Source organism: Saccopteryx bilineata, chromosome 5, assembly GCF_036850765.1.
Source record: "Saccopteryx bilineata isolate mSacBil1 chromosome 5, mSacBil1_pri_phased_curated, whole genome shotgun sequence".
Classification (NCBI taxonomy): domain Eukaryota; kingdom Metazoa; phylum Chordata; class Mammalia; order Chiroptera; family Emballonuridae; genus Saccopteryx; species Saccopteryx bilineata.
The window spans coordinates 166,955,455-166,976,201 of record NC_089494.1 but is presented as its reverse complement, the minus strand read 5'-3'; the positions used below and the strand labels follow the sequence as shown (position 1 = coordinate 166,976,201).

General features: G+C 43.0%; 1 protein-coding gene and 1 non-coding gene across 5 annotated transcripts in view; both read right to left on the bottom strand.

Moving 5' to 3' along the window:
* Positions 1–20,747, bottom strand: part of DIP2C (disco interacting protein 2 homolog C) — a 463,773-nt gene that overhangs the window by 254,291 nt on the left and 188,735 nt on the right. The gene's annotated exons all lie outside the window — the stretch shown is intronic.
* On the bottom strand, positions 7,202–7,277 carry TRNAA-AGC (transfer RNA alanine (anticodon AGC)). Its single transcript has one exon. It is a non-coding gene; the product is annotated as a tRNA-Ala (tRNA).

Sequence of the window (20,747 nt, the reverse complement as noted above, 5' to 3'; positions counted from 1 at the left end):
CACAGAATTGATTCATGGGCCCATGTAAAGCCAGTTGCCACGGCCACCATCACAGCAGCCCGGCCCATGCAGGTTCGCATTGGATTCGGACAGTCAGTAAAGAAACAACAGAGCCAAAAACTGATGGGCCATCATCTTTAATCCTAGCTTGCACCCAGCGGGCAAGTAAAAAACACACACTGGGCTCCAAAACCCACTCACATTCAGTGCTCACAAAGCTACTGATTTATCCGAGTTTCCTAGAATCAAAGGTTTCTAGCTCACCAGACTTTATTCACCTCTGTTCCCCATCTCCTTCCTTCTAACTACACAAACTCTGCACAAACTGGCCTCTCACTCAACACTCCACCATCTTGGCTGCTTCTCCTGGCCCCTTCCACGTGGCCTCTCTCTGCTCTCCTCTCTGCTCTCTCCTCTCTAATGCTAATCTCAGGAACCAAGAGAGCAAGCTCCCGTTATGCCCTCATTTTATACTGTAGATTCATAACTGTTAATCCAATATACAAAATAGGGGAAGTCTCTAGTACAAAGTCACTTATCTGAGGCATAATTGGATTGTACTACCCCACATCAAAAAGGGTGGGAAAGGCTTAGTTCTAAAACCAAGCCCCAGGCTACAAGGATCCTGCCTGCCTTCAGCCCACCCCCAACACACATTAATATCACCTGGGTGATGGCCTCCACGTGGGCAGCGCCATCTTTAACAAAGTGAGCATTTTTTTTTTTTTTTTGTATTTTTCTGAAGCTAGAAACCAGGAGAGACAGATTCCCGCATGCGCCCAACTGGGATCCACCTGGCATGCCCACCAGGGGGTGACGCTCTGCCCACCAGGGGGCGATGCTCTGCCCCTCCGGGGCGTCGCTCTGCCGCGACCAGAGCCACTTTAGCACCTGGGGCGGAGGCCAAGGAGCCATCCCCAGCGCCCGGGCCATCTTTGCTCCAATGGAGCCTCGGCTGCGGGAGGGGAAGAGAGAGAGAGAGAGGAAGGAGAGGGGGAGGGGTGGAGAAGCAAATGGGCACTTCTCCTGTATGCCCTGGCTGGGAATCGAACCCGGGACCTCCACACGCCAGGCCGATGCTCTACCACTGAGCCAACCGGCCAGGGCAGCATAATATATTTTATCTGCCCAACAGCCCACATGCAGAGTTCACTCACAAAAGCTATGACACTAAGAATATATAGATTTTTTTAAAAATTAAAAAGAACACATTGATAATAAAAACTAAATTCCTTTGATTGAGGGCAGGGCGTTGTTCATCTCAGGGAACAGATAACCCAACAGAACAGTTCTACTTCTGAGCTAAAAAAAAACTGGGTGGGTTTCCTAATCCACTGGTGGAGCTGGGTCTGCTCCCCTTTACTGTGTGGGGACCGCTTCTTACAGGATGACAGCGTAAGGAACAGTTAGTTCCCAGACAGTGAGAGTGAAGGTGGGTTCCCCTGGTCCTCCTGGTATGTCAGGACACATCAACAAGCACAGGAAGGGAAATAGAGAAAGTCCTTCAAGCTTAATAACCTGACCCACTTTCCTTGAAAATCAGTGAAGACATCATTTATTGTGCCCAGTTTAGGACAACCCAGCAGATGGAGGAATTTTTAAACGTCAGACTCTATTTCCTGCGTGTGAGCATGCCAGGCAGAACTCAATAGCTATCCTCTGCCCCTACCTAAAACCAGCTGCAGATCCCCAAGCTGATCATGAGTCACGTTTTGGCTTAATGTACATCTTCAAGGAGTGTGGAATAGGGGTGCAAGTGGGGTATCACCCTTCCCCCAGGACTGTGGAAGGGAAAAGCTGATGTGCGGAACGAGGTGCATTCTTAAGCCACTCAGGCATTGGTCACTCTGCATACCCCCGGTGCAGGTTACATTCTGCCAGATCTATAAGCACACTCTCAGCTTTCAGGCTGAACAGTAACACAAGTTTATCAGTGTACTTATCCCCAAAAAATCAGGGGCAGGTTCAGATTTAAAGTTAATATGAATTATATTAATTCAGGATCTTAACAGAGGAAGCAGAAGGAAAAAATGCACACAAGACGAGCAATTCCTCCAATGGAGAAGTGATTATGGCTTTAGGGGTTTTCTTGGCAACTCAGACAATAAGGACACGTGAGCACACTGGCCCACAAGGACACACCTTTTCTTGGAAATAACCAGAAGAGGAAAGCACAATGGGTCTCAAATAAGCAAGTGCACAGTGTCTTCAACATACCCTATGAATGACACAAAGCCACACTGTAACTCACACTGTCACACTGTAACATTTCAGAAATCTGTGAGACAGACTCAAAATGGGTCTTCTGAGAACACCACAGGCCAAGTGCATATCCAGCCTATCCTTAACAAAGTTTAGGTCTCAGGTTATTTGAGCTCCAAAATCCTCCATCCAACCCAATATACAAATTCCCACTCTGTAAAATACTGTCCAACCAACCTAGAAAAGGAGCTGTCTACAACTCTTTCAGAGGAAGTAATAATTCACCCTCCCCAGAGCTTTTTCCTCACCTTGGGGATTTTAAAAGAAGAATGCAGAATCCATATGTGGTGTGGCAAATACCTGGGGTGACTGACTCCCCTGAAACATTTCTAATGCTGAATGAACTCTGTCACTCTATTGATCCACTAGGCTACGTGACATTTTGGCGCTGCATTCCCTTCCCATTCCCATCTCCACGGCTCCATACTACATGGACACGTCCCCACCGTGCCAGGCGATTCTATTTCCCTGGAATACCTCTGCCTCCGTCTTCATGAATCAGTGTACCATCAAGTCGAATCTCACCAACCAAGGTAAACATACTGTTACTCTATCACCAGACCAAAAACAGACCACTTAACCTGGGACATCCCTCAACTACAAAATGTGTCCCATTTCACAGATGCTAAATAAAAAAATAACAAAAGGAAAAGGGTTTGAGGAGGCCTAGCCTCTCTGGGCTTCTTCTCCAGGTAGCTTCCTTCCACCACAACAACCTTTTCTCCATGGCACTCCCACTTCCAGTCCATGCTCGCCTCACACCTGGTCTGAGAGCTCATGAGCACAGGGGTCACTTCCACTTGATTGTAGCAGGTGTTCAATATAACCTTCTTATTGGAGATGGTGAAAAAAACAACTCATTATACTCAGCCTGTGAGGGACAAAAACAAACAAAGCAACTAATAACCTTTTCAAAGGTTATAGCAAATGCTTGTAATCATTGTCCATCAGAGTCAAAACAAAGTCAGTACTCTAAGCCAGGGGTCCCCAAACTGCGGCCCCCTGAGGCCATTTATCCGGCCCCCACCGCACTTCCAGAAGAGGCATCTCTTTCATTGGTGGTCAGTGAGAGGAGCATAGTTCCCATTGAAATACTGGTCAGTTTGTTGATTTAAATTTACTTGTTCTTTATTTTAAATATTATATTTGTTCCCGTTTTGTTTTTTTACTTTAAAATAAGATATGTGCAGTGTGCATAGGGATTTGTTCATAGTTTTTTTTATAGTCTGGCCCTCCAACGGTCTGAGGGACAGTGAACTGGCCCCCTGTGTAAAAAGTTTGGGGACCCCTGCTCTAAGCAATCTGACACTAGCAAAGAGGTGGCCTTTCTTTTGATTGACAGCTTATAAACACACCTACATTACAATGACTTGATCTCAAAGCATGCCCATTTGTACTGATATAAGAAGTTACTTTATTGCATGACCAGGCAGTGGTGCAAGTGAATAGAACATCAGCCTGGGATGCTGAGGACCCAGGTTTGAAACCTCAAGGTTGCAGGCTTGAGCAAGGGGTCACTGGCTTGGTTGGAGCCCCCCAGTCAAGGCACATAGGAGAAAACAATTCATGAACAACTAAGATGCCGCAACAAAGAGTTGATGCTTCTCAACTCTCTCCCTTCCTGTCTGTCTCTCTCAAACTAAAATAAATAAAAGGTCACTTTATTAATGACCACCAGGAACCATCTTCCAGATACTCATCGATAGTTAAGCCAGCATGTCCTACAACACATGGGTGATGTGTAAAAGTCAAAAGGAAACCTAGAAACCTCCTCAGTGCAATTCAACTAAAAAGAAATATAACATCATGACATGAGTCAAGTGCTATTCCTACATCCCATATGAAATTCAAACAGAACACCAAGACTTCCCCAATCTCTGCCAAGAATGGTTTAGGGGTGGAGGGAAGGAATTTAACTGGTCAAGAAAATCAACAGTGTCCACTGGCTCCCTAATCAGGTCATCTACGTAATTCTATATGATCCTATAAAGGGCTGCAGTGCTGGGACAGGCTCAGCCACTAAATGGACTGCAAACAACGTTCCTTCTTTCACCCCTAGGACTGAACTTGCAGCAATGCTGTTGACTGCCCCTGCACTGCCTAACAGTCAGAAGTTAATGGTGTCAGAAACCCGACAACTGTGTGTACCCAAACAGCACTTTCCATCTGACCCTGAAGCCTACTGTCAGAGGCCACTGCTCTCCACTCCTAGGCGACGTGTCTGAATCTACAGCACCCATTTTCTTGTGTCTGGGGCCACATATGTCCAGAAGCAAGCTGCCCCCCTCAAGGGCGGAGTCTGATGGAAAACTAAATATCCAGAAAGTTAGGAATTTACAAACAGATGACTCTCACGGTCCTAGAGAGAGGGATGGCTACTTCTCTGTTCTAGCAGAAGCCTCTGGAATTGGTCTAAAACCCCTGTTCTTCCTTCCTTGGATAAAAGTTAATTTCTGATTCCAACAACCTGATCCTCATTTCCTTTTCCCCTTCAAGGAAGCAGTTATTACTATTAAAAGGAGGAGAAGGAGAAGGAGGAGGAGGAGGAGGAGGAGGAGGAAGAGGTTCATTTTAGATCGATCCACTAAGTTTGTCTAAAGAGGGGTAGTCAATCTTTTTATACCTACTGCCCACTTTTGTATCTCTGTTAGTAAAATTTTCTAACCCCCCACCGGTTCCATAATAATGGTGATTTATAAAGTAGGGAAGTAACTTTATAAAATTTATAAAGCAGAGTTACAGCAAGTTAAAGCATATAATAATAATTACTTACCAAGTACTTTATGTCGGATTTTCGCTGTTTGGCAGAACAAATCTTTATAAAACAACTTACTATAGTTAAATCTATCTTTTTATTTATACTTTGGTTGCTCCGCTACTGCCCACAATAAAAGTTGGAATGCCCACTAGTGGGCGGTAGGGACCAGGTTGACTACCACTGGTCTAAAGCCTATTTCAATATTTTTCCTACATCAACAGTCTTCTTCCTGGAAAACCTACATGGATCTGTGAGCCCAGGTTCTGCACACAGAGCTAGTTTTGAACTGCACAATCTGCTTAACCAGAACCACTTCCTCATCTGTTTTGCTAATAACAGGCAGATTTTTCCTTGACAGTCATCCTCCCCTGCAGCACAAATCTTCTGATTCAGCCCCTGTTGTGATCACTGGCCCAGGGAACCCAGGCCAGTGGTGACCAGCACTGGGTACTCTCATAACCACAGGGTCTGGCTGGCCCTGAGGTGTCACTCTGCTTTCCCCACAGTAGGCTGTCTGGGGCCTGGCTGGATGTTCTGGGGCTCTGCAGCTGTGCGGTGAATATGGAAGAGGCGGGGCACATGCCTGGGAGAGAGAGCATCATGGATGGCAAACCGGAGACAGAGCCAGGGCTGGGTAGTAACACTGAGCCACTATATGGAGTCAAGTTTAAAACTTGAATCACTTCGAACTTTGCAGGCTAGTGATCCACTCATAAAATCACAAATTCATCCTCGTGTCTACTGAGTGTGGCCTCTGTCACAGGCACTGGCTGTGTTGATAAACAAAATAGGCATGTCTTTCCTGACCAGAGCCATATTCCGTTGCAAAGACACACAAGATGGACAAGCCACTCTGACCACTACACAAATCACAATTCTCAGAAGAGGTATCATTTAGACAGCAAGGTAGCAGAGCCTCTCAGGGGCCTAATACTTCACCTTCACTGTCAAAGCCAGTTTCAATCAGGACTTGTCACCCAAAGAAATCTAACCCTCTCACATACATGCCTGTGAGTGCATCGAGGACAAAAATGATCTCTTATTTTCTTTAACACTCTTTCTCTGCCTGCATCCAGTTACAAATGCAGCCTGGAAATGGTCTTGTCTCCTGTCCTAGTTCTTTTTTTTTTTTTTTTAAGATTTTATTTATTTATTATAGAGAAGGGAGGGGGGAGGAGCAGGAAGCATCAACTCCCATATGTGCCTTGACCAGGCAAGCCCAGGGTTTTGAACCAGCAACCTCAGCGTTTCCAGGTTGATGCTTTATCCACTGCGCCACCACAGGTCAGGCAAACTTTTTTTTTTAATTCATATTTTTTTTAGAGAGGAGAGAGAGAGACAGAGAGAGAGAAGGGGGAGGAACTGGAAGCATCAACTCCCATAAGCCCAGGGTTTCGAACCAGCAACCTCAGCATTTCCAGGTCGGCGCTTTATCCACTGCGCCACCACAGGTCAGGCTCCTGTCCTAGTTCTTATACCAACCATGACTCTGGACATTCTGGACACCCCCAGCCATAGGCTTTAATTTCTATGTTGAAACTCTTGAAAGAGTAGCTTGTACACCAGGGAGGGGGACCACAGATACCCCTGGAACTGATCTGGTGCTAATCTGAACAATCAACTGCTTCTAGATGTGGCTGAAGATGAACTTCTGTTTCTAAAAACTTAAATGTGCTGTGCAAAAGCAAGAATGTAGAAGGAGGCAATGCTGATAGTCCAGAATCAGATTTGAAAGAGGGGCTGAAAAGTCAGTATGAGACAACAAAAAAATCTTACAATTACCCACATCATCATAAAATACGATCACTGTAACTTAAATGTGAATCAGACTAGAAGTAAATTTTTTTTTTTGCATTTTTCTGAAGCTGGAAATAGGGAGAGACAGACAGACTCCCGCATGCGCCCAACCGGGATCCACCCGGCACGCCCACCATGGGGCGGCGCTCTGCCCACCAGGGGGCGATGCTCTGCCCATCCTGGGTGTCACCATGTTGCGACCCTCCTGGGCGTCGCCATGTTGCGACCAGAGCCACTCTAGCGCCTGGGGCAGAGGCCACAGAGCCATCCCCAGCGCCCGGGCCATCTTTGCTCCAATGGAGCCTTGGCTGCGGGAGGGGAAGAGAGAGACAGAGAGGAAGGCGCGGCGGAGGGGTGGAGAAGCAAATGGGCGCTTCTCCTATGTGCCCTGGCCAGGAATCGAACCTGGGTCCTCGGCACGCTAGGCCGACGCTCTACCGCTGAGCCAACCGGCCAGGGCTAGAAGTAAATTTTTTAATGTAAGACAGAAAATAAAGTTTTAAAAATCTGATAGTCATGCCTGACCAGGTGGTGGTGCAGTGGATAGAGCGTCGGACTGGGACGCGGAGGATTCAGGTTCAAAACCCCAATGTCGCCAGCTTGAGCACGGGCTCATCCAGCTTGAGTAGTGAGCTCACCAACTTGAGTGCGGGGTTGCTGGTTTGAACATGGGATCACAGACATGACCCACTGGTCACTAGTATGAGCCCAAAGATCACTGGCTTGAAGCCCAAGGTTGCTGGCTTGAGCCCAAAGTCGCTGGCTTGAGCAAGGGGTCACTCACTCTGCTATAGCCTCCCAGTCAAGGCACATACAAGAAAGCAATCAGTGAACAACTAAGGAGCTGCAAAGAAGAACTGATGCTTCTCATCTCTCTCCCTTCCTGCCTGTCCCTATCTGTCCCTCTCTGTTTCTCTTTCTCTATCACTCACACACACATACATACGCTCACACACACACAAAATCTGACAGTCATACTAAACTCACTGACAACTGCGCTCTGAAGCCGATTCCTATCAGCCAATTCTACATGGAGATTAAAATTTTAAGTCCTATTCATTTTTTAAACTAAGGATGCATTACCTCTTCCCTTTCTAAATTTTTATTTAAATAATCACTTTCACTCAGAAATTCTAAAACCTGCCCACTTGATGATATTCAACATTTACTGTGTCTTTTTGAAAACATGATATTATATACAGAAAAGCCTAACAACTCCACCAAAAAAATTGTTAGAATAAACAAAGTCAGTAAATGTGCAAAATACAAAATATAGAAAAATTAGTTGCATTTCTATACACTAATAAAAACCTATTAGAGAAATTAATAATCTCATTTACACTGTATCAAAAATAATAAAATACCTAGAAATAAATTTAACCAAGGAGTTGAAAGACCTGTACACTGAAAACTATAAGACACTGAAGAAAAAAAACTGAACATAATAAACAAAAAAAAATATTCTGTGCTCATGGAATGCAAGAATTGTATTGTTAAAATGTCCCTAATATGTAAAGTAACCAATAGATTCAGTGCAACCAACCAAAATTCTAACATCATTTTAAAAGAAATAGAACAATCCTAAAATTTGTATAAAACCACTAAAATTTGTATAAAACCCTGAATAGCCAAAGAAAGTTTGAGAAAGAACAAAACCAAAGGCATCACGGTATTTGATATCAAGCGACTGACTGTACAAGGTTATGATAATCAAAACATAAGGTAGTGGCAGAAAAACAGACACACAGACCAGAAGGGCCAGAGATAAACGCATGCCTAATATGGCTAATTAACTTACAATCAAGGAACCAAGAATATATAATGGAGAAAGGACAGTCTTTTCAATCAGTGGTGTTAAGAAAAGTGGACAGCCACATGCAAAAGAATGAGACCAAACCATTAATTCAAAATAGATTCAAAATTTTGAGTTAGACCTGAAATCATAAAGCTCCTAGAATAAAATATAGGGAGTAAGCTCCTTGACATCAGTCTTGGTGATGATTTTTAAATTTGACATCAAAAGCAAGAACAACTAGAACTAAATTAAACTAAAAACCTCCTGCACAGTAAAGGAAAACAACAAAATGAAAAGGTGACCTATGGAGTGGGAGAAAAGGTTTGTAAATCATATATATACTTGTTAAGTGGTTAATATTCAAAATATATAAAGAACTCATACAACTCAGTAGCAAAACAAAATAAGCATTCCAATTACAAAATTGGCAAAGGATCTGAATATTTTTCCAAAGACATACAAATGGCCAACAGGTACATGACACTCAACATCACTAACCATCAGGAATCACTTTACACCTATTAGAATGACTATTATTAAAAGGACGAAATATAACAAGTGTTGGTGAGGATGTGGAGAAAAGAACTGTTAGTTGGAATGTAAACTGATGAAACCACTATAGTAAACACTATGGAAGATACCCCCAAAATTAAAAATAGAACTATCATATGATCCAACAATTCCATTTCTGGGTTTATCTCTGAGGGAAATAAAACCAGTATCTTGAAGAGATATCTGCAATCCCATGTTCACTGCGGCATGATTTACAATAGCCAAGACACAGAAATAAACTAAGTGTTCATCAAAGCATGATGGGTAAATAAAATGTGATTCACAAACACACACACATACACACAATGGAATATTATTTGCCATTTGCAACAGTATGGATGGACCCTAAAGGCATTGTGCTAAATGAAAAAAGGCAGAGAAAAAAAAAAAGGCAGAGAAAGACAAATACCATATGATTTCACTTGTGTGGAATCTAAAGAAAGAAAGAAAATCCAAATTCAGAAACAGAACAAATTGGTGGTTGCCAGAGGCATGGGGGTGGGTGAAGTGGGTGAAATGGGTGAAGGGGGTTAAAAGAAACAACCAGTTATAAAATAAATGAGTCCTGGGTAATTAATGTTCAGCATTGTGACTCTGGTTAATAATACTGTACTGTATATTTGAAAGGTGCCTAGAAAGTAAATCTTAAAAGTTCTCACCAAGAGAAAACAACAACAACTATAACTATGCATGGTGAAGGATGTTAACTAGATTTATTTTGGTGACAATTTTGCAACATATACATACATTGAATCATTATATTGTATACCATAAACTAATGTTATATGTCAACTTATCTCAATAAAAAATATTTTTTTAAAAGAATAAGAAAGTGGGCTTGCAGATTTGTTTGAGGCAATCCAGATGGTCTGCATATAAAGCTTAAGACAGAATTACATTTCCAAAGGTAGACGATCAAGAATGAATCTAGGATATTGTGACTAAGATAACGTGGCACTGACATATTAAAAATACTTCAGAAACCTGTGATTTGGGTAGCATAAACAAGACATCCTTACGAAAGACAATCGAGTCTAAAACACACAAAACCATTCTTAATGAGCTATGGTTCTTAAAATTAAAGCATATCTCAATTGATAAATCATTTTATATCAAATTTAAAACATATTAAAATGTTACATTTTCTATTTTCAATTTCTAAAGCTCCTAAAACTGAAATAAAACTTGACTTAGAGAAGCCATTCCAAGTCACGAACTGCTGTTCAGAATGCAGTTTTTGAAGGAAATGTTTATAAACATAGACAAAAATCCTCCAGGGATTACAAAGGCTGATGTCCTTATACTGAAAATAAATAGGTTCTGATGGACAACAATAGAAAACAGTACAGATGCCTGACCAGATGGTGGTGCAGTGGATAGAGTGTCGGCCTGGTTTGAAACCCTGAGGTCACCAGATCAAGCGCAGGCTCATCCAGCTTGAGCATGGCCGGCTTGAGCATGGGATCATAGGACCCCACAGTCGCAGGCCTGAGCCCAAAAGGTCGCTGGCTTGAGCAAGGGATCACAGCTTGGCAACAGCAGCCATTCCCCCCCACCCCCCGCCACGGGTCAAGGCACATATGAGAAAGCAATCAACGAACAACTAAGGTGCTGCAACTATGAGTTGATGCTCCTCATTTCTCTCCTTTCCTGTCTGTCCGTCCTTGTCTCTCTCTCTTGAGAAAGCGAGAGAAAGAGAGAGAGAGAGAGAGAGAGAGAGAGAGAGAGAGAGAAGGGAGGGAGGGAGGGAGGGAGGGAAAGAAAGCAGTACAGGTGAGATACTAATTACTAGAGAAATTAGCAAAGGTCCACATTATTTCTCATTCACAGCAACAAAGCTTGTGAGATGTCAACTGCAAGATGAGTTGACAGAACATTGTGAAAGGGACCATAGCCACTGCAAAAGCTTCAGCCATTTCTTCACTTGTTCGTGAAAATGGCTATCTTGCTTTCCTACCAATGAGAGGTAAGTAAAAGCAGGAGAACAGACCTTAAAAGTGCTTTATAAGTTGAAAAAGAAAAGCCAGGAAAACAGAACCAACTCTGAGCACTTGTTATAAACTAGGCAGCTCATATATTTAATTCTCACAATTATCTGATGTCAGGTATATTTAGTCCAGGAATCTAGACACAAAGGTTGACATGACTTGTCTAGATCAGAAGTTCTAAAACTCAAACTGGATGGACTCCGGTTCTGACTGAATGGGGCTGGACCCAGAAACCTGCACTTTCAAGAAGCTCTGGATGAGTTGCTGGCTGGTCATGTCACCCACCATGGCTGAGAAAGAACGCCCCTGCTCCATGCGCTCATTTCTCTGTAAAACCGGGTGCTCTGAATTTCCCTAATTGCTGACACCAATTGTTTTGTATTTTGAAAATTTACATATTGAATAAAAGAAGAACAACAGAGAGGGGACTACAGAGCTTATAGAAACCTGTAAGAGTTTACATGAAATAAGAATGAACTAGGATGTGAACTGTCAAATATAAAGAAAATTTAGGAAAATATAGAATACGGTAAACTCCTTTCATGAAAGGTGTGCTGTGCAAATAGGCCCCAGTAGCTGCCATCAACCTAGAGCAGTTCAGTTTCTATTTGGAAAGTTCGTTGGAGGCATGAAGATGCTATATCCTGTTTTTATTCTAAATGCATAATCCAGATGTTTATATTTATACCACCATGAAATGCTTTTCATACAACTGCACCTGCCCACCCACCTACAGCTAAGGACCAACATGTGACACCTGTATAATAATATCCATTATTCTTCATACACCCAGTCCCACTCACCAAGACACAAAAAGCCATCAAGTTTCTTAATTCAAAATAAACTTTAATAAAATTAGTTTTATGACATTTTTTAGAAGTAAAATTTTCACCAAAGTATGCCAAATACAATGGATTTAACAATAAAAGTACATTTTCTCTGAATTCTCTACTTTCAAGAATGCATCTACACTCATGGCCTTAACTCTTTCTACACAAATTAATTTCCAAAAGACACATCAAAATACCAAAATCCACATTCTAGAAGCAAACTAGTATTTACTCTCCAAAGTTTCTTGCCTCTTCCTCTCCATTCTGCTAGGCACCTTTTGAGACACTGCTCAGAGGTGGGATCCATTACACACCTGTCCCCAAATAAATGATCTCTGTACTTCTGGTGTGATTTGGGGGGGGGGGGGGGGCAAGTAAGCAAAAAAACAAGAATAAAAGGACAGGACTTGGTTTTAACTCTTTCTCCTTATAGTCAGGAAGTGTTGGCAGTAACTTTGACAAAATAGAATTCTATGACAAACATTCCACAGAATAGCAGACAACTACATGGCTAAAATACAGATGAAAACACAAATATAAAAGGCAAGACTAAACCAGATTGATAAATGTGGGCCAACTGATAGCATTTCTGAAACTGGGTTAAGTGTCAGCTGAGGGGTAAGAAATGTTATGATAGCAACACCATGGTCAGCCTGGAGCCACAGTCTTTCACCTTTACGGCAGTAAGTCAATAAGGAAATTAAGTCCACCTTAAAAGAAAAAGATGAAATTTAAGAACTTATCCACATAAAAATCCACATACGGCCTGACTGGTGGTGGCACAGTGGGTGCTACCCACCGTGTACTGTACGTCAACCTGGGACGCTAAGGTCTCAGGTTCAAAACCCTGGTAGCTGGCTGGGGCACAGTCACACCACCTTGAGTGCGAGGTTGCTGGCTTGAACCCAAAGGTCGCTAGCTTGAGCAAGGGGTCCTGGGTTTGGCTAGAGCCCTCTAGTTGAAGCATGTATGAGAAACAATCGAACTAAAGTGACGCAACTACAAGTTGATGCTTCTCATCTCTGTCTCTCTTGCTAAAAAAAAAAAAAAAAAAAAAAAAAAATCCACTGTGATCCAGCAATTCCACTTCTGGGTACATACCCAAAAGAACTGAAAACAGGGTCCCAAAGAGATATTTGTACACCCATGTTCATAGCAGCATTATTCACAGTAGCTAATAAGTGGAATTAATCTAAGGATCTATCAACGAATGAATGGATAACAGAATGTGATGTATACACGAAGGAAGGAAATTCTGACAAATGCCACAACATGGATGAACTTGAGGTCATTATGCTAAGAGAAATTAGTCACAAAAGACAAATACGATATGATTCTATTAATACTTATATGATATAAGGTACACAAAGTAGTAAAAGTCAGACAGAAAGAATTTCGGGGGATGAGGGGAAGGGGATGAGGATTTATTATTTAATAGGCATAGAGTTTCAGTTTTACAAGATTAAATGAGTTACAGGGGAATGAACAGTGCTAATGGCTGCACAATAGTGTGAATGTATTCAGTATCACTGAACTATACACTTAAAAATGGTTATGATAGTAAATTGGGTGTTGTGTGTATTTACAATAAAAAAAGAAAATCCACTGTTGAGAATTTTATCCGTAGCAAAACCCACTGTAGTTCATATTTTAGATTCAGGTAACACATGACTTTTTGCTGGATACACACTGTGTATCTATGCATGACAAACTTTGAGCTAGGAGTGCTGCACAGATGGAGACCGGATATTAATGGCATATCACAGCTAAGGCACGGAAACATTTCCAAGTACAGGATGGCTCTTTGTCACATGCCCTGTTCCTCACCCATCTGACACCCAACTTCATCCCCACAGAGACCTCCACTGTCCACACATGTGACTCCATTCCCTGCTCAAGGACCCACAACAGCGAGTCCTCATGAATACCCTAGGTCAGGAATCACTACGCTGACACTCGCCCATGGTGGGGCTGGGTGAAAAACAGCAATAATGCTCACTTGCAAAAATGTCACTGCAGGTCCCAGGTGTAAAGCCACCACAACCCCCCCCAATCAACCCCCCCACCCCGCCCCACAGTTTGTGCTGCATCCCTCACAGATGCAACTCAGCTGTTTCTTCATATCCTCCTATGTTTCCAAGTGACCTGGAAACCTGATTAAAACACTGGAAACAGGAACAAACATGGTCAACAGGTTCCGAGGTGCACACCTGTCACAGGACATCTTTGTGAAAACGAGCAGGAAGGAGTCACACTGCCCTGAAATGGGTCATATCAAAGTCTAAGGTCTCTAAAAGCTGGGCAGAGCAATTCAACACACAAATATCTCTGGGGTCTATAAACTCTCTTCTACACAGAATGGAAACGTACTACCCCATTTCCCACACCCAGGCATCCGCACTCCCAGCCTCTGCTCCCTGCCGTCCACAGTGCACCCCAGGGTCTGCTAAGCACCATCAGTGTCTGCATACAATGAATGCTGCTTAATTAAAACTTCATTTCTTTTTTTTTTAATTTTTACTTCCAATTTACAGAGCATGAGAATGTTTTAATCTGAGAAGGTGGAAATGAAGAAGGGAGAAAGAGGAAATACTACCAATACTTAGTGTTCATCCAAAGACAGTTACTGTCACAACAAATCAGCCTCTTCATTGTTTAGGTGACTGGGGCCCCCCCCCCCTTTTCCCTTAAAAGACACAAAAGTTACTTCTCAACAGAGATGGCTGATTACACTGTATTTTACTCACACTTAGGTATAAAGTAGCTGACTACATAGTATAAAAGGAAAATAATAGGGGGAAAAAAAAGAAAAACATGAGAAATATCATAAATACTGACAAAAGGGATGAAATGTTGGTAAGTGTACTGGTGGGAGAGCATTAGAGAGGCAACAACTGGCCGTTTCAGTTTTCTTCCGTCATGTAGCCCGGGACACATCATTAACCTAAGTCAAATCTTTTAAGATCTTTGTTGCTATTATTTTTAAATGGCAAGTTCTCCCTGATAGGGAGAGAAAGGTAGTATTTTCTGGCTAACAAGTAAATTCTTATTTACCACTCACTAGAAATGGCAGGTTGTTCTCCTGACACCCTGCCCTCACTAACTATTAAGTCTCTGTGATACATGCTACACTTCAGTATTGTGAAAGCTTTGCAAACGATGCCAGGCCACTTGGTTCTTACCTTGAAAGACCCCTGTGGCCAAGATTGGCACATCTGCCAGGCCAAGCGATAGCCACATATAAATGACAGCCCAGACATTCCTGGCCTGCTACTGTGGATGGCATTTCATTCCACAGCGAAACTGTTCTGCCATGATTAGATATGACATGCCAACAATGGATTAAAAGGTGTTGGAAACTAATGCATTTCTCAGATATCAAGTGAAGTGGGAGATGAGCTTATTAGGTCCTTGGTTCCTTGGTTATTTGCTATGGAAGGGATTCAAAATAGCTTTTGGACTCCTGGGGACAAACACCTAGAGATTCTGGAAAGATTCTGGCTTCATTTATTGAAGAAACACCGAACACCCATTTCACAATTGTTTTTCTTATCAGAACTTAATGACAAAAAAGGGAAAAATACCAGGGTATCAGGAATGTAACTCTAAGAGGGCTGACCAGTGTGCTTTAGAGGGCAGAAAGGCAGAGTGTCACTGTGAGTTCAAAATCATGGTAATAAATAAGTAAATTAATAAAAGGAATGGTTTCTACAACTGTACAGAAACAGGGCATTGTACGTGCTGGAAACCAAGTCATGGCCCAGTGTTTTTGGAGCCCCCATCCAAAGTGTCTGCCATCCCAAGAGCACATTCCAGTGGTCAATCAGACAGGAGCAATGCCAGACAACAGCAGAGACGCTGCTTCCACCGGGCATATCTGGATCAAAAGAAACTTGACATGATGTGTGTAGGGCCAGTAGCCACGGCCACCATCACAGCCGCCTGGCCCAAGCAGGTTCGCATTTGATTCAGACAGACGGTAATAAAACAGAGCCAAGAACTGGTGGGCCAATCATCTTTATCCTAGCTTGCACCTGGAGGGCGAGAAATACACACAGTGGGAAAACACTGCCCTTTCCATTCAGGGCTCCCAAAGCCACTGACTTATCTGAGTTTCCTAGAATCAAAGGTTTCTACCTCACCAGCCTTATTCACCTCTGTTCCCCATCTCCTTCTCTCTGCACAAACTGACTTCTCCTTCAGCACTCTGCCATCTTGGCTGCTTCTCCTCTCCTCCATGTGGCCTTTCTCTGTTCTCCTCTCTAATGCTAATCTCAGGAACCAAGAGAGAGCAAGCTCCCGGTCTGCCCCATTTTACAGTGTAGAAATCAAAACCTTTAATCCAATATACAAACAAGGAACTCTCTAATACAAAGTCACTTAGGGTGGGAAAGGCTTAGTCTTAAAACTAAGCCTTAGGGTATAACAACCCTGCCTGCTTACAGCCTGTCCCCCACACCCAATGCAAACTATAAGCAAGCAAACCTATATATCATATTTACAAACTTATTTGACCAACAATGTATAAGGAAGTCTTTGCCTGGTGCAGTTCAGGGGAAATCAGGATGCAACCAGGATTACATCCTCTGTGAGGACATAAGGTCTGTGAGCTTCGGAAACGCAGAAGGTGCTGTGAGACCAAAGGCTCTGGAGGTCTCAATGGCAAAGCCTCAGCTACCCTCCAATGTCAAGACAATGAGTATTTGGAAGGAAGCAGCCAATCATGTGACCATCCCTGATAACTACAAGGGGTCACCCAAGTGTGTAGGCTCCTGACTGTGCTTGACCACAAGTGCCAAACAAACGTGTAACAGGATTTAAAGAACAGGCTGTAACTAACTAACTATCAATAGTTATAATTTCATAACTTATTTTACAGACAAATTGGGTAAACAGAGGCTTCCCCAAATCTACAGGCTAGAATGCAGTTATTATCAATCCCTCTTAGTGCTATAATTTCTGAGCTAAATTATGCAATGTACTTTAAAACCAGAAGGAAACCTGAGGCCATTCAGTGCCATTTCCTTGCAAAAATGGAAGTCTGTTTTGAAACATTCTTGTCCACAGGCCAGTTCCCTACCTGGTCTCGGGTCAAGAACAATTATAGTTCTTCCCTGAACATCTAGCCGTTAATTAACTACAGGTGAAGTTACCAGGCCACGCCTTTCCCCTTCAAACAGAAACAAGTGGTATCAGGTGAATAGATACTGCAGTTGGCCACACACAACCAAGCCATGGTGATTAAACAAACAAAAGAAGTGTTCAAGTCCTTCAAAACAGAGTACTCTTCCCCACAAGTCTGACAGACTCCTAAAATACTGTTTACAACACCATGTTCAGCAAGCATACCCTTCTGCACAGGTCCAGAGACGCAACAATATGGAATTACAAAATGCCACATTAGAGAAGGCCAGAGAACCTGAGGGCTGATATAGTGAAAACACTTTAAATCCTAATAGTTAACACACCATGAAGTGAAGCTCACTCCTTTAGTGATCAGTATGAAGCAGGAGGAGACCTATAAGCTGACATATTGCAGGAGAAAATGCAGTCACCCCTCCCTCCTCAGTACCATTCTGTCTCGGGAATAAGCGAAACCTCACACTTTCACTGGTGACATGCCTTCCATGGACACTCGAGCAATTCGGTTAGGCCTCGTTATCAGGAATGAAGCATGGGAATTGAGAACAGCAGGCACAGCTCTGATGCCACCCTCTTCATGAGGACAGGCATGTCCCAAACCCTATCTCTCTTTCCTGTGGCTGGGCTTGAAGCAGATGGCAGAGCAATGAGTAAAGGAAACCTGGCTGCCTCACACCCGCTGGAACTTCACCTACAGAGAGAGGTGCCTACCTAGGACCTCAATTACCAAATAAATAAATAAATGCTTCCATTCATTGCTTTAGAAAAACTCACTGGAGAAATATGACAAGGATGATTTGCTGATTGGCAGCATTTCAATTATTTGGGAGTTTGGGGTCAAATGATGCCCTAACAGAAGAACACCAAACCCTGTTGTTTAGGAGACTGACTTCCAGCCCACATCTAGCACTAAAGCACCACATGGCTGCAGATTTACTTTAAGTCAGGGTATTTCTCACCTGCTGGATGATTTTAAGTTACAATCCTTCTTACAGAACCCGTAAGATAAGAAACCCATTTCTGGCAGTGGGGAGGTAGGAGCCATGCCTACTAATACATCTGAAGCTCTTCAAGTCCTGAAGGTATCATTCAAACCTCCATGTTCAAGTCTCCCTTCTGTCGTACAGGTTCCTGAGGCCTGCTGCCTGCGGTCAGCGCACACCATGAGCAGCCTAGTCTCTGGTAAAGCATTCTGCCCCCAGAACCACCCACCCTGATCACAGCCAGGCCTGAAGAGAAGGCTAGCAAGATTGTAATGAAAAAGGAGCTGAGAAAGTTTGATGTGGTGGGCACAGCCAAACCCAAATTTCTAACCATTGTTTGACCTAAACTCCCCGAGGGTCTTTAAGTTAATAAACACTGAATCAAAATGTGGGATACCTCATAAAAGAGAAATGTCACCATGAAGCCACAGGCACCTCCTTGCAGTCCCAAGGGTTGTTTCTCTTACATTTTCACCTTGACCTAAAAATGGTTACTGTGCTAATGCTTTGAGAGATGTGGGACATCTACACACAGTGGTGAAGTCAGAATGACCGCACCACAGGACTTTATAGCTGACTACAAATCTCATTAATATGTTATTCCTGTTCACTTGTTATTACCATTTGTAACTACAGGATAAAACGATTTAGTCTGCTAGCAGAAACCCTGGTGGCCACTCTGGATTAACACCTCACTCAAACCTTGCAAGTTGGCTACTGACCAGAGTACCTGGGTTTGCTCAAGGAACCACTGGTATTCACTCAGGAAGTGTGACTTCTTGTTTCATACCTGCTAGAGTAGTATGTTCTTAGAATTACAGCCTTTACTCAAAATATAAAGTGCATGTGTATGAGCGGTTTTTTCGTTTGTGCCATATTTTCGATGCTTATCTTCCATTCTTCGTGTAATCTTTTATCCTGAAGCACTGCTTGTGTTCAAAGAATATTTTCAGATAAATGTTTTATCAGTTTTCTACAGTCACCACAAAAATTACCACAAACTAAGTGGCTTAAACAATAGAAATCTGTCCTCTCAGTTATGAAGGCCAGAAGTCTCAAACCAAGGTGTTGGCAGGGCCATGCTCCTTCCAGAGGTACCAGGCAGTCTTTGCTTCTTACAACATATGGTGGCCCCCAGCATTCCTTAGCTTGTGGCCGTGTCACTCTTAATCTCTGCCTTGTCTTCCTATAGCCTTTTTCTCTGTGTTTTCTGTCTCAAACTTCCCTTTTCCTTCTTTCTTTTTTTTTTTAACAAGAACATTTATTGCATGACCAATCATCAAAAACTTTAAAATAAACTGGATATTGTAACAGCTGCCCTCCTGGGTTTAGGTATTGTTCCTTTATGGAATCCACGCCTGAATAAATGGTGTATAATTTTTACCAGCCTCATCCCACCAGTCCCAACAGTGTTTTCTCATTTAGCCTTGGCCCTCTCCAGGTACACTTCTTCAGCTTGGCAGGGTAGCCATGCTTGCCACAGGTGAACGTCTAAAGGTGGTAGGCCTTTGAGCCACAGCAGCAGCACAACGTATTTTATTCTGGGGCTTTCTAAACAGTAACATTCCCTTCAGCATCCTGCTTCTGCAACCAGGGCTAAAGAGCCCCTCCTCTTCCTTGAATAAGCACACAAGTCACTGGATTCAGGGCCCACCCTAAGTCCAGAATGATCTCATTTGAGATCCTTACATCTAAAAAAACCACCTACTTCTTAAAAAGGTAACATTCACAGGTGCCAGGACGAGGATTTATCTTCTGGAAGAACACAATTTAACCCACAACAGATGCTGAAACAGCAAAGGGATTATGAATTCTGTAATTCTAACCCTGGTGCGCTGTGAAAGCCTCACGAGAGGTGCTAAGATAGAGACAGCCGTGTACTATTTGTGGAAGTCTAATCTATGACTCAGTTTTTACCGATTAAACGTCCCCCTTGCATGCAGCTTCCACATGGAGAGAAAAGGGGAAGAGTGTGAAATCTGAAGAGGAAGGTGAAGATCTAAAACTTCCTTTCCCTTGAGTTACCATGGTCCTATTTTCAATTCTCAAGTATTTCAAAGGCCCCATTTAAAAATCTTTACTTATCAATTTTTCATTCTTTGTTTTTCCCATGATACATTACACATGCCATTATAAAAGCACTCATTTTGTAATGAAAGAAGATAATTTTCAGTATCTAGGTATCAATGCTGAGCTTTACTCAGCCTTTCATCCTGGGCACCAAGCGTAACAGGCTTAGTCAGCCTCCATCAAACACCAGCCAGGTGGCCTGGAAGAGCTCACCCAGATTACGTGGAGAAACATCCCCCTTGTTACAGTCTGATTTACCTCCATGGGTGGGGGTGGGGGGGGGCTTGATCACCTACATCACACATATTAGACTAACTTCAGAACCTTAAATGTGGCCCTGGCAGGTTGGTTTAGTGGATAGAGCATTGCCCAACATGCAGACGTCACAGGTTCAATCCCCGGTCAGAGCACACATGAAAAGCAACCACCTGCTTCTCTTCCTCTCCCTCTCTCCCTTTTCTCTCTCTTCCCCTCTTGCAGCCAGTGGCTCAAATGGTTCAAGAACCTGCCCGGGGTGCTGAGGATAACTCGACTGGTCCAAGTGTCAGCCCCGCGCACTGAGGATAGCTC